The sequence below is a fragment of the Dendroctonus ponderosae genome, unplaced genomic scaffold, assembly GCF_020466585.1.
Source record: "Dendroctonus ponderosae isolate FM_Combo_2020 unplaced genomic scaffold, Dpon_F_20191213v2 Dpon_F_20191213_2, whole genome shotgun sequence".
In the NCBI taxonomy this organism is placed as follows: Eukaryota; Metazoa; Arthropoda; class Insecta; order Coleoptera; family Curculionidae; genus Dendroctonus; species Dendroctonus ponderosae.
In genome coordinates this window covers 7,311,320-7,325,197 of record NW_026018165.1, presented here as the reverse complement: position 1 = coordinate 7,325,197, position 13,878 = coordinate 7,311,320, and the positions used below count along the sequence as shown (strand labels likewise).

The 13,878-nt window shown below is 32.4% G+C and overlaps 1 protein-coding gene across 1 annotated transcript in view; it reads left to right on the top strand.

Moving 5' to 3' along the window:
• Nucleotides 1–2,499: 2,499 nt before the first annotated feature.
• Nucleotides 2,500–13,878, top strand: part of LOC109537818 (probable G-protein coupled receptor CG31760) — a 117,305-nt gene continuing 105,926 nt past the window's right edge. Inside the window, exon 1 of the mRNA XM_019904720.2 lies at nt 2,500–2,704. The gene's annotated coding sequence lies outside the window, so the exon portion shown is untranslated. The remainder of the gene's footprint in view (nt 2,705–13,878) is intronic.

The following is a 13,878-nucleotide window of genomic DNA, read 5'->3' as shown; positions in this document are numbered from 1 at the left end:
TTAGCAAAATTGAGCGGAATTCGAGTGCCTATTCATTACCGTTTTCAAAATTTAGGTAAAGAAATCAGCACTTTTTTAATTATCAAATAACTCGTAAACTGCTTAAATTAGAAAAAAAGTAAAATTGTCTTTGGTAGAACTTTTTGCGTTGAATCCAATAAACTAGCCCTCGTTATCATAGTCAATTTGATTTACGAGATAAAAAATAAACTTATGGTTTTTTAAATGGTATTCATAGTTGGCTGTGGGCCTTTTAAAATCCTTATTTTTTTCTGAATTGAACGATACAACTGTTTGTTGGTTTTTCTTCTTTTGTTGGCGTAAAACTTCAAAAGAAGATGAAAAATGTGTAGTAGGCTATGGAAACAAGGACTATATTATCACACAAAGCACAAAACAATAATGAAACGTTTAAATTAAATGTTCAAATAGACCCCCGTTTACGTACAGGCATTTTTTGGCGAAAATAATAAAGATGGTCTAGTGCAGTGGTCGGCAAACTTATTAGCCAAAGATCCAAATATGAACATTATCACAATAAAAAAAATGCGAGCCAAATCTGCTTATTTACTAAACTTTTATTATTACACTTAAATAAAACTAAATTTCATACTCAATAAATATTTATTAATGCGAACAATGTACATCTCCTTGGAAAGTAGGAGTTAGTCAGATTTGTTGTTTTTGATTTTAAGCATGATTCCAAGTTCTCACCAATAAGACAACTTCTCAATTTACTCCTGATAATGTTCATGCTTGAAAAAGATTGTTCGCATATGTATGTATGTCGCCGAAATATTTAAGTTTTTCAAGATTTCCGATACCAAACCAAGTTTGCAAACGGTGTTTCGAGATCTTCAGTTGTCCACTGTTGTCATTTCCCAACTTTTGCGAAATTTACAATAGTGTCCATAGTGATTGACCTATATTCTTCGAACTAACGCCTTGTTTTGCACAATTGCAATTTGAATGTTGAGTATTTCGTTTCATTAATCGTGCTTATACATTTTTGTCATTTATATACTCAATGTTGATTCTCCTGTAATTTGGATGTCCAACTATCCTTCCATCTTTTCGGTGGTCTTCCGATGGGTCTTTCACCAGCTGGATTTCCATTCGACACAATCTTGGCTATTCTTTCGGGGTCCATTCTTTCAACATGGTCCAGTCAGCATCTTCTGCGCTTTCGTATATTCAAAACTCAATATACTACAATAAATGTTTTTTGTAGACAGTTTTAGATTCCTATTTTACAATTGAATAGATACCTAGAAAAACAAATTTCTGTATGTACAGAAGTTTCTGATTATTTGATATTAATCAATTATAAGGACATTTTTCTGTTGAGTGACAATTATTTATTTATTGGCTTACAGCCACTTATAATAGGACGACAAAACTCTCTGCCGTGCATTCTGCATATTTTGCTGTATGATATTTTTCAAATGCTTGTCAATTTGATGGAAATAGACTAATAATTAATTTTTTGCCAATTATTTAGAAATTACTTTTTATACACATGCTCAGAAATAACAAAAAAAAAACGGTAACAAAATGTTCTCACCAACACTGTATAAAGTAACAGAACAAAGAAATAATTCTTCCTTTTAACTGGTCGTCATCGTTGGTTGGTTCTTACCTTTATACTTCCCACGGCTTCTCAGACTAAACTTCCAACTCACTTGTATTCTAAAATTTTGTTAAATTATCTTTAGTCAGATTATCAGCCATTTATTAAGAGTATTCTGGAGAAACCTCGGATGTTCCCACTTATAAAGTTGTCATTGAAAACTTTTCGGAAACTTTACGATTTGTAATAAAGATCTTTTACTAAGACTATTCGACGTTTCTCATAGCAAATCTTTCAATTGTTCAAAATTAAACTTATAAAAGGAATGTTATACATGAATTATTATTTTTGTAATATTTTCAAAGACTATCTACTAATAATTACGGATGTGACATAAAGTTGCTTGAAAAAAACAATTTTCCACAGCGAGATTGATTAAATCGATTTAATCTTCCTTCATCTGCAAATGACACGATTTTTGGAAGTTTAAATGTTTTGAAACTGTTTTGTTCCATATTTAGATCCATATATCAATTTTCACGCAAATACGAGTGGATCAATTTATCTTGTGAGATCTAAACGCAACTCTATGCTGATTTGCGAACAGAAATTGAAACTGCAGCTGTAAGCAGGCTATAAACTATTGAAAATTAACTTTTATGATCATAAAGCTTTCTTGCTCAGAGTGTTAAGCTTATAGAAATCTTCACTATATGAGCGTCTCCGGTGAACTGAAAGATTATAAAAATGGCTACTACTTCCGTATCAATATGTTGGACAAGTCAAGTTTGTATTGGAAAAAAATACATCAAAAATATACAGGGAATTATTGCCATAGAACGAAACACAACGGGTCGCGACGCTTGCGTCCGCCCATCGTGCAGCTCAGCTCCCGAAGCTGACCACGTTTCAGTTATCGCTGGATCGGCTACGGCTCTTCACGACTCCGTAACTGAGTTTGTCTGTAGAATCTCAGTTAGCTGAAGCTGGTTTACAGGTGTCCGCGCTTAGGCGATGGACACAAGTGAATCGAGAGCACGAGCGTTAGTTATCTAGTTGGAGTGAATGAGCATGGATTAATAAATATTGTCTGGACTAATTCGATTATTATTACATGCCGTTTGTGATAGTCAGGTGGGTGATTTGGTCCAATTAATAAAGATTATGTAATTTAAGGTTTTAACAACTGAATGTAATTGAGAAAACAGGCTTACTTGCGCTATCGGTCAACTTGAAGGTTTATATTTTTTATGTGTGTAAGTCATTAAAGAAGTAGCAGGAATTTTTGTTAATTCAAAACTTAACGTTTTATAACGTGATAATCTTTTGAGAACTCTACTTATTAAATGACAATGTTTACAACAGCATGTATGTATCGATAGTTTTTTTCTTTGCTGTCTATTTCAATTTCAGTTTGTTCTCAATTGTAGTTTTGTTGGTAATACATTGACCATCATTCTCCAATAATTCAAACAGTACTGGATTAACTGATTATCAATATGAGGCCTGGTTTTGATAATTGCTATTGCATTGTTTAAACTGCAGTTTTTTAAACTTGATACTCTAACATTGCTCTTACCTAATTTTGATTTTCAAATTTCCATTATTTACATGGTAGAAATGAAAATGTTTCACTCCCACCAGAGAAAACCATTGAAAGAATGGGTTGGAACTATGTATTTTATATCATCAATCAAATCAATATTTTCATCCAAAATTTCGTATCAGCATCCACAAGGTTTTAAAAGATATTAAACTAAAAAGCTGACCCAAATGAAACATTAAGTTAATCTTCTTTTGTCGATTTGATAGCAAATATTCAACACATTTTTCCATTGGACAAAAGCAAAATACTTGGGAAAAATATTGTTTATTAGTTAGTAGTAAGTAGCATGTTCAAACATCGGGTAGTCTTTAAATTCCGCTCACATCGGTTTAGAGCTTTCCGATATAGATTAGGTTACGATGTAGAGATATTCAAATACCATCTTTATTATTCTATGGGGTGTTGTAACCTGCTTTCACATTGAGAAGAATCGCAGAGTTTTGAGGAAATGTTCATAAAAATGTCTTTTGTTGAATAGGTGAAATCGAAAAATGCATCACTTTGCAAAGAGCATGTTTTTTTAAATATTATCGCCATTTGCAGCCAAAACTAATGATTCTAAATAAACATTCGTTAATGCATTCAAATTTTCATTTGCTTTTTAAATTTTATTAAACGTACTTATGGCGAGTATTGAACTTTTGGCGCATCCTTCTTTCTGTTTTAGAATAATAATCCCATTAGATATTTTAACACCCTCCATACTATCAGAAGATTGCCGTGTAAATCACCCGAAAACACCTCCAGTCTTCCTGAAAATTTATCACAAAAAGAGTATAACCGGAATGATTTAATGGCTTTGTTGATAAGCTTTTGTATCACGTCAGATTGAGTCATGCGTTCTAAAAAGGAAGCGAAAAAGTCGAATTAAGCTGCCATGAAATTTTAATATCATTGCCCGAATCCCGCAATTGGGAAATAAAGGAAAACTGTCGGCTGACAGATATCCAGGTTTTGACTGTTTAAACATTTCCTGAATTAAATCGCTAATTGATGCAGGTTTTACAAATTTATTTTCGAAGCTGACTATTCAACTAGAAATAGGTAGTTTCATTAGTTCAATTTTATATGTGTTTAAATTATTTTATAATCTGACTATATGCAGATGATTATCATCACAGTTTATTTTATTACATTTTTCTTTTTAGTGGATATTGTTGGCTGATAGTTCTTTAGCTGCTTTAATGCAATATGAATTAATGCTATATGAATAAACCAGACGAGCAAGGAGAAGTATTGAGTGCACTATTAATATGGATAAAAATATAATATTTGTCAGTATTCTTTTGAAGAAAATGCATGACGTAGAAAACGACTTGAACTAAGCCGTAAATGCTCAGAACATTTGATTAAAAAATGCCAAACTAGTTTATTATTATTTAGTTTAAGTCCCCTTTTTTTACTTGCATTGATTTTTTTATACATTTATATAATATTTATACATTATTCCGAAATATCGAATATCCACTTTTACCATACAGAGATGGAAGCTATCCCAGTCCCAAAAGGGAATTTAATATGAGGCTCCAAAAATGGGATTCGAGGCTGCCTAGTTGACCCTAACAAAGTTTTATTACCCCTGCTGGATCTAAAGCTAGGGCTGATGGAACAATTCCGGAAAGCTTTCGACCAAAGTGTTGGTTGTTTCAAGTAAAATCGAATGACATACTTCCTGTCTGCGGAAGTTAACTACACAATGGTTTCGTTTTTCGCTCCTCTTCCCTTTGACTCATTCAGTAAAAACCAGATTTAAAACTTTTAAAATGTTATGTCCGTGTTTCTTCTAATCTACACTTATATTTCAAAACCTTAACAGTGCGGAATTAACATTTTTTCGTTTTAAAATAAGAAGACAATTCGCTTTTAAAGCCAACACAACATTTTTTATATTCGTTTTAAAACGACCTATTTTATGTCGTCTGAAACATTGTTTTTAATGAACTAACTTGATTTAATAAACCGTCTTTTATAGTCGACTGAATATTCTGCTGCCATAAATTGCATTATTTTTCATGTTCTTTTTTCTCTCTGTCTGCTAATTAGATAAAGCTTTGAGAGCCGAATTTTGTAGAGTGTTTCTAGTTGTTAATTTCCGTCGATTTTTAAGGTGCTCAAGTTATAGAACATGATTGAAATTTTCTGAATTTTTATAGTTCAGCGATTTATTTGTGGAATGAGACAGAAGATAAGCTTTACAACTAAAGTGAAACTCGACAATGTTTCAGATTCCTTTAATATTTTAAATAATACAGTCGATTTCTGAAAATTCTTGGAAGACCTTTCTTTGAGTGTCGTCTAATCATACTAATATGTTTTCTTTAACCGAATTATTTTCTTCCTATTTTATTTGCTTTTGTTGTCGATGTTTACAACAACGTGTAGATGTTACATGTTTGATATTCCAAGCAATTTTCTTATGAAGGAAATCTACTTATATTTATTTGCTTTGGTTGAATAGCTGTTTGGAAAATATATCCATTTGTAGTCCATTCATTGGATTCTAGGAAAGCGTATTATTCTACAAAACCGCTCTCTACGGGGATTTAGGATAGAATGAGTTTTCCTTTTGAAATGAAAGCGACAGTTCTTTTCCAAAATCGGACAAAGACCTTTTCGTCTCTGCTAATGGGAAGTTAAAATCGTTCGATCTGTCAAACGTGAAACAAAAGTATGTTAAAGAACAAGTAAGATAACGAAAGTTTATTAAACTCAGACCGATTACAACCCCCACAATAATTAATTATTTATTACATTTTAATACTTTGCTGCATCATTTCTATATCAGTTTAATTATCTCGTATTGAAACATAATCTTGCGATTGAATCAGTTCCCTTAAAATCGAACATTTCCTTGGTTTTAATTTCTTTCATTTTTAAGATTTCTTTGTTTTCTAAATTCTATTCTCTATCTATTTCTCTTCTCTATCTATCTCTCTATTCTATATCTATTTATCTCTATATCGATTTTTTCATCTCCCTATATTTCATATTTTTATATATTTATCATTTTCTTTTACTCTTCCCTAGATTAATATCTGCACCGTCTTAGGGAAATGGCTTAATTTTAACTGCTATATTCCAGCAATCCATAGAACTTTTGGTCGCTTATTTTCACAAACTATAATTGAATTTAACTCGAGGCAAGGCTCTTTAAATACTCCATAGACATTATTCATTGTCTCGCAGCATTTTCGTAAAAATGTAAGTAATTTAATTCGTTAATTTTTCCATAGATCATTTTTATAAAATTACTGAGGATTTTGCTCGTAAAGAAAAGTTGCTAACGACCAGATTTCGCTCATCGGTTTTACGTCGCGGCTCTGGCTTTTAAACTTTCTATTCTTTATAGCACAGTTATCTAATTAGTCAATGATTCCATATTCTTTATTAGTTATTAATTTATGGGGTAATTGATTATCAAGTAGTTAGTATCATTCACGTCGTATAAAATTAATGCAAGTGCATTATTTAGTATCTACATTAATTACGTCTAAATCTAAACTATATTTTTACAATGCACTTTTAAAATCTGAGATAAAACTGGCGTAAAAGCTGCCTTATTGATAGTTAGAACGCCTTTGAAATACGAATGAAATACTTTAGTGTACTGATATTTTCGAATCTAGTAAAAATAGGTGATTGTTTGTACGTTCTGGTCGATATTTTTCGTGAAAATGTAACAAAGAGTTGATTACCATTTATTGTTTGCATTTCTTGTTTGCATTGCATGTTTGACTTTGAAAATGTTGCAAACCTTAATCGCACGCAAAACATTAGAAACAATAATAAATATTGATATTTAGAACACACACACAGAAAACTTTGCTTGCCAATTTATTTTACTTGCGAACGATTGTTTTCGGAAGCGGGAAAAAATAAATTGATTGAAATCCCAGCAAGCTTTTCAGACTATTTCGCAAAATCTAGTTTTATAAATTAACAAATAAAACGTAACGTTATACTTTGATGTTTATTCGTAGTAGGTCTTAGCTCTGACTTACATTGGATTGCCCTCAAAGCCTGAGTTAATAACAACTCATTTGAAGCTGACGGGTTGCAGGAGTGTCCTTAATCGACGTTATTTTCTCAATTCCTCTTTTCTATCCGTTTTCCGATAAAGTTTTTTCATATAAATGCCGTCCAAAAAGCGAACTAAAGCTCACAGGAAATAAATTTCAACAAACGTGACATTTGTGGAAAACAACCACCCGAGGCTCATTGGAGGTTTTCCTGTTTACGTTTCATATGACTTTAGGAAAATTAAATGCAAAAGAGCAATCAGGAAGTAAATTGCCAGGTTTTCTTCGCTAGAATCCGTGCAATATTTTCTAATTTTTGAAACAACAATTTTTTTTTAATTTAAATTTTTTTTTAACAATTTAATATTTCTGCCACCTCTATCATCAGGTGACAGAATGTTCTTACATGTTTATTAAACTTGAAGTTTTGCGAGATTACATGTCGATTTTCATATAGGTAACGCAAACACAACATTTTTTGCTATGTTGTTTATTAAATGAGCGAATCAGTTGCAATTCACGCCCATTTAATATAATTTATATACGTATTAATATTATTTGTTGTTTTATATCGCTGTTGTCAACATTTATTCTGTTTAGTTTTTATTTTTTCGGGATATTCTGTATTATTGCCTAGTCCTATCTAATCATGTTGACACGGTGTGATCTGATTTATAAGATTAGCTGTTTACTTTGCTGGTACTGTGAATTGTTATTTGTCTGTATATTTTATTTTTTATAATTTTTATTCGACCTGTTTCATGTTTCTATCTGTTTAAAATTTGTTCTTACAGATGAATCTATATATAGCCACTATACTTGCAAACTCAATTTTTAAAACTATATTTTTCTTTTTTATTGACACCATTATTCCATTGCCTTCGTTTACTCTTTTTTATGGAACATTTTTTCGTATCAGTTCTTCGAATTTTATAACGCAGAAATATAATTATTAATATTCTCTTTGCTCGATTGAAGACATAAAATAACGTTATGATTGCATTGTCTGTTTCCGGGCCGGATAATCCATTTAGATGGCGATAAAATGGCAATTTAAAAATTGATTAGACCGTAGTTTATCTTCAAATCCTGGATAGAAACCATAGAATGTGAAATCGAATTCAATCGGGTTTTTTTTGCGCTGCAATCCCAGAAACGTGATAGTATCTACGCGGTGATATTGCTCAATAATCACGTCGCTGAGCATTCGATTTCCTATTGAAAATTTTCAGGAATTTAACACTTTATAGGTAGACCGTAATTGAAAATGACTAAGTTCTTTTTCATTGCTATGAATGGTAAATGAACGTTTTTCAATCTGGAAATGGAGCATGCTTCATTTAGATTTGTTGAATATACGTTGATTGCAATTTTAAATAACTGACTAACACTGTTTGTTTTATATGTTATTGTTTGATTTTTTTTACCTAGGATGGTTTGAAAGTAATATTTCAGCCAATTGAAGGTTTTTTGCCTAAAACCTAAAATATTACCGTATTTCAATTTCAACTTTAATCGAATAAAATACATACATTCTTAACTAAAATTTGGCAAAGGATTTGTGTAATAATTTTGGACAATTTTTTAATGAAAAGTACATAAATGTAACTTAAATAGCTACGATTTAATCAATCAAGCAGCAACTAGTAATTTTTATGTAATCGTTGTTGAAAATTTACTAGTACCTAATGAAGATAGGTACTAATTAAGTAACTGACCAAAATGTCTGTAATTGTTACTTTCTCAACCTTTTGATTAAATACTGATTCCTTATATTATATGCCTGGGTAACTCAGAAAATTTGTACGAGTTGGCGCAGTGCTGCGCAAATGTCTTGGTTCGCCAACCTAACGCACAGACGCAGTAACTCAGTTCCGTTGCTGAAAAAATTTTACTTATAAAAATTGGGAGTTACAACTCATTAACCGATTAGTTACAACTCATTAACTCAGAGTGGCAACAACTCAAGAGCGCAACACAACACGGTGTTACCCAGGCCTATTATATTATTAACTCCGACGAATATTTCTAAGCAGTCCTAGAAAGTCCGAGTGCAATTTAATTTCTTCTCTAAACTCCAGATCTAAAGTCCAAAATTCCAGCTATATTTTAACTTATAACTCAATAAGTTAGTTAATTAATCATTTTTGCATGTAGTGAGATAAAACCCTTTCATATTTTTCTTCTGATGACTACTGAGTACTCGTAACTTGATTAAAGTAGTAACTAACAGCCAAGTGATACTTGTTAGTCAAATCATGTTTCTAATCATGTAGTAAGCTGTATTTCTACTTCTTTCACATAGTTTAAAATAGCAGAATTCGCAGTTTTGTTGTTTCGCAAACAACATTACGGACTTGAATTTGCACTGATAGTAGTCTAATTATTAATCTTTGTAATCGAGAAATTCGTGTAGATAACAATAGCCGAAAGTCGTATAGGAAATACATATGTTTACACATATACTTTTTAGTAAAAAAATTAAAAAATATCATAATTTTTGAGATATTTACCCTTGTTTGAAAATTGACAAAAACTGACACCACTTGATATTTCGTACTAAAACCTAGTTTAGTTTTGTCAAATGTTGTAGTTCAAAAGCTCATCAAACGATTTTGAAAGTATGCTTTGTATTAAAAAAATAGATATATTTTAATACATATTCCTTATAACTCCATTTCTATTATCTATTTTTGCTACATTATGGGGCAAAAAGATAGATAGCAAAATGATGAATATCTATCTTAGTGCCCATAAGCGCAAAAAGTACCTATTCGTTAAACAAGACATATTTATTTGGCCGGTTAGCTGAGACATGTTCAATTTTTCCAATAAATAACAATACCGTTGAAATGGGCTACTCACAAAAATTGATACGAAATGTTATTGCAAAAAACTTAGCTTAAAGAAAATGTTCAAAGTGGCCCCCATTGGCCCTTATGCGGGCTCCCCAACATTTATATGAGATTTTATTTCTTGAACGGCATTGAGCTTGGCCAATTTCCTGCTCTGCTCTAAAAATTTGTCGTAGGCAGACACTATGGGCCCCAATAAAAAGTTTAGTGCAGAGTCTAGTCCATTTAAATCCGGCGTGTGTGGTGGCCACAAAATAGGTCCTTGACGTCCATTCATCTACACGGAAAAACGTTATTAAGGTGCTCTTTTACAATCATTGCATAGTGGACAGGCAACCGTCATGTTGAAACAGCATTTATTAAATTTGTACAGTCAAGTAATATACGTAATTGTTCATTCTTATGTTATTCTAACAATGATATTATCAACTCACTTTGAAAAAAGAATACTTTAACGCTTCAGGCTAGGGAAACAAGTTGCATTTGACTCAGGCATGTATGACTAAATAATCTTATCTAGAACTTTACTTTTTTTAATACATTTTACTACCATAAATTTGAGACGCACATTACGGCCATGTTTATAATTTTGATTTACCCATTTTCATTGAAATCACTTATATCCCTACTACAGGATTTAAGCATTCCTTAATGGGATTTGTAAGTTATTCTCACTATGCTGTGAATTGAAGCATTCCCCATACAATAGCACACATTTAACGAAGCCCTTCGCAAATTCCGTCGCTATGACTGATTGCTTCTGTTACTGATACTTTCATCGTAATGGGGGGTTTCAGGAAAGGCGGTGGGAAAATTGTGGTTGATAGCTGGGCGGGAAAGTACAAATTGGAAACTTTATATCCATTCTAAAGCTAAACATTGATTTTTAAATGTACCCATCCAAATTAAGTTGACCAAGGGAATTTATTTGCAACTTCGCCCACTGCCTCCACGCACCTTTAATCAACGTTATTAATATAATGTTTGTTAATTTAGATTTGAAATAATTGTCAATATTATTCTGTGGTCTCCGCTATGCACATGATCAATTACACGAACCGAAACACATGCTATTAGGGCCGCTGTAAAGCGTATTGCCACATATAAATGGAATTTTTCACAATAGGAATTTATGAAGGGCAAACTACCGGCAATTTTCCCTGACAAGTACAATGGAGTTCGGACAATATGGCATTTGGTATCGAATGTCCCGTGGAATAGAAACGGTGGAAACGTGAATTCATTGATCACATTTATAGTCCTTTGTTATAATGGAACAGACCTTTATTTCGACAATAATTTTGGAACCAGTGCTAAGAGTTCGACTTGAAACTTGAGGTCTTTTTACTTCAGTTGGAGTCGGTGAAGCAATAAGCAAATGGGCTGAAGATTAGAGTCTGTTCATTAGTAGTACATACAGTTTACAGTACAGTTTTGCGGAAATTCATATTTTCAGATTATCTCGTGTTTCCTTATTTAATATTTATAAATGGGCTTTATTCCTTAGGGCGTAGGGTATTAAATATTAACGATGCTAAGCTGTAACTAATGAAGCCTTAAGTTTAATCGACAGTAATTAGTCGGTGGAGATAAGGAAGATTTAGCGAAAAGTAAAGTTTGAATTTCCAACAGTTGAAATATGATACAGATACAGTTGAAATATGAGCTCTAATAAGTATTTTCCTTAATAGTTGTTCGATAACGAGTTATGAAGAGTTGTAAACCGTGTTTAAGATTATATTAATTCATTTCATTTTATTATTTAATTAAATGCTAGGATATTTCATGGGCTGAAAGCTAAAACTGACTAAATCTTAAATATTAATTTTTGGTAAATGCACCTTTAAACCGAGGCAAAAATTATATCAGAATCCTTTTGGAAACTTGGTCATTAAAAACACAATTTAGTGCACCTGTTTGTGTCTCCTTGGGGGACTTTGTCAGTTTTTTAAGACAAATATATATTTTTTTAAATTACTTGGTTAACAAACACAAATTCGGCAATTTAGGACTCTTTTAGCTTTAAACCCACTTTATTTATATTTATTATGTTTGTTTGTGACAAAATTGTGTGTCTGCATTCTTTGTAGTTATTTGGGAAATTATTCTTTTATAGGTGCAATTGTTTAAATTGGCAAATTTAATACACTTTTTGTAAAAAATGAGTCAATGATAAGTGAAAAAATTAATGTCAAAAGTACAAAAATTAAAGGCGTTTTAACATTTATTGAAATCTTTTAAATTTACCGATCTACATTTTGGAAGTTTTGATAGATAACGGAGAAAGGACACAGTGCATAATTTCGACACTTTCTCAATTATTTGGAATAAGAGAAATCTCTTGAGATTTTGTTGCTTATCAACCTCTTTTAATAAACAATAACAAAAACAGTAGTTGCCGATTGATGAATAGGTGGGCGTAAATTTATATTTTTATTGTTGGTGTTTTTTGTTGATTTATCACTTTGTAAAGTTACTATTTGCTGAACTAGGGTTGATAAAAAAATCCACCAATATATCTCGTTTCTTCGCATCAGTTCGTTCAACTTTTCCGTCTCTGCTGTCGTTTTTCAGGCTCATCTTGTGACCATTGAAAAAAACGTACCTGCATGTAGGTTTCATATTCAAAGTTGGAAGCGAAGTAGTCTGTCTCTGTTGTTATCGTATTTGCAACTCTAAACCACTTCAAGACGTCCAACTCTGTTATAAGAATTCAACATCGCAAAGCAGAATTTTTGAACAAATAAACTCTGAGTCTCATGATATAGGCAATTCCACTTAAGCCTAAGCTTTTAATGCCAAATGCTATACAACTCAAGATGTTTTGCAAGTAAACGAGAGAACGTATTTCCCCATCACAGAGTGAACAATTACTTTGCTGGCAGCGAGCAATCTAAAAGTATTCGTTCTAATTTAGGTAACATATTTGGCTCTACATGGAAGACAGAGCGTAGGCAGAAACCGCAAAATGTGGAGGATACATTACGCGTATGTTCTTGATTACTTCATTTAATATATTGATCTAAATTGTTCACTCAGGATTATCACTTTATACATTAGCGCGACAGAATTATTGGATTATTTGAACTAGGCCTGGGTAACACTGTGTTGAGTTGCGCTTTTGAGTTGTTGCCACTCTTTGAGTTAATGACTTAATTAATTGGTTAATGAGTTATAACTCATGGCCGATGACGGAATTTTAACATCTAACAAAAAAACACATTAACATATTGCTTGCATACGATTGCTTTTTGGTCTAAAACGGGAAAATCCGCAAATTTTGAAGAAACTTCAGAGCGATGAAGGTGACGAGTTTTCCAAATATTGATTATATGTTTTTGCTTACTCGGGTCGTTTTTTGAGAAAACCAAAATTTTGGGTAGTATCTTTCAGATTGGTGCAGAATGTCAACTTCGTCGAAGCGTATTTGGTGGCCGTCCAGTAGTGCGTGCTCCGCTATTGCTGATTTTTCCGTTTGTCCCAATCTGCAACTTCGTTTGTGCGCCGTGATCGTAGTGTTTATGCTTCCAATGTGCCAATCTGAAAGATACTACCCGAGACTCACCAGGGAGGCCATCGAAATATTTAAACACCAAAACAATTTTAACAGAAAAGAAAAAATTACGGCACTCAATCCAGATTGGAAACGCGTTTTTTTCGGAAAGCACGGGAGATCACTTCGCCCACTGCCTCATCGCCTTTGAAAATGTCCACCGCAGTTGTGGACGAAACGTCAGGAAGAAATTCCGATAGACCACGGCTTCAAAGCCCGGAAAACATTCCTAAATGTGACCCCATTATTGTCAGAAAAGAAGAAAATGAGAAATA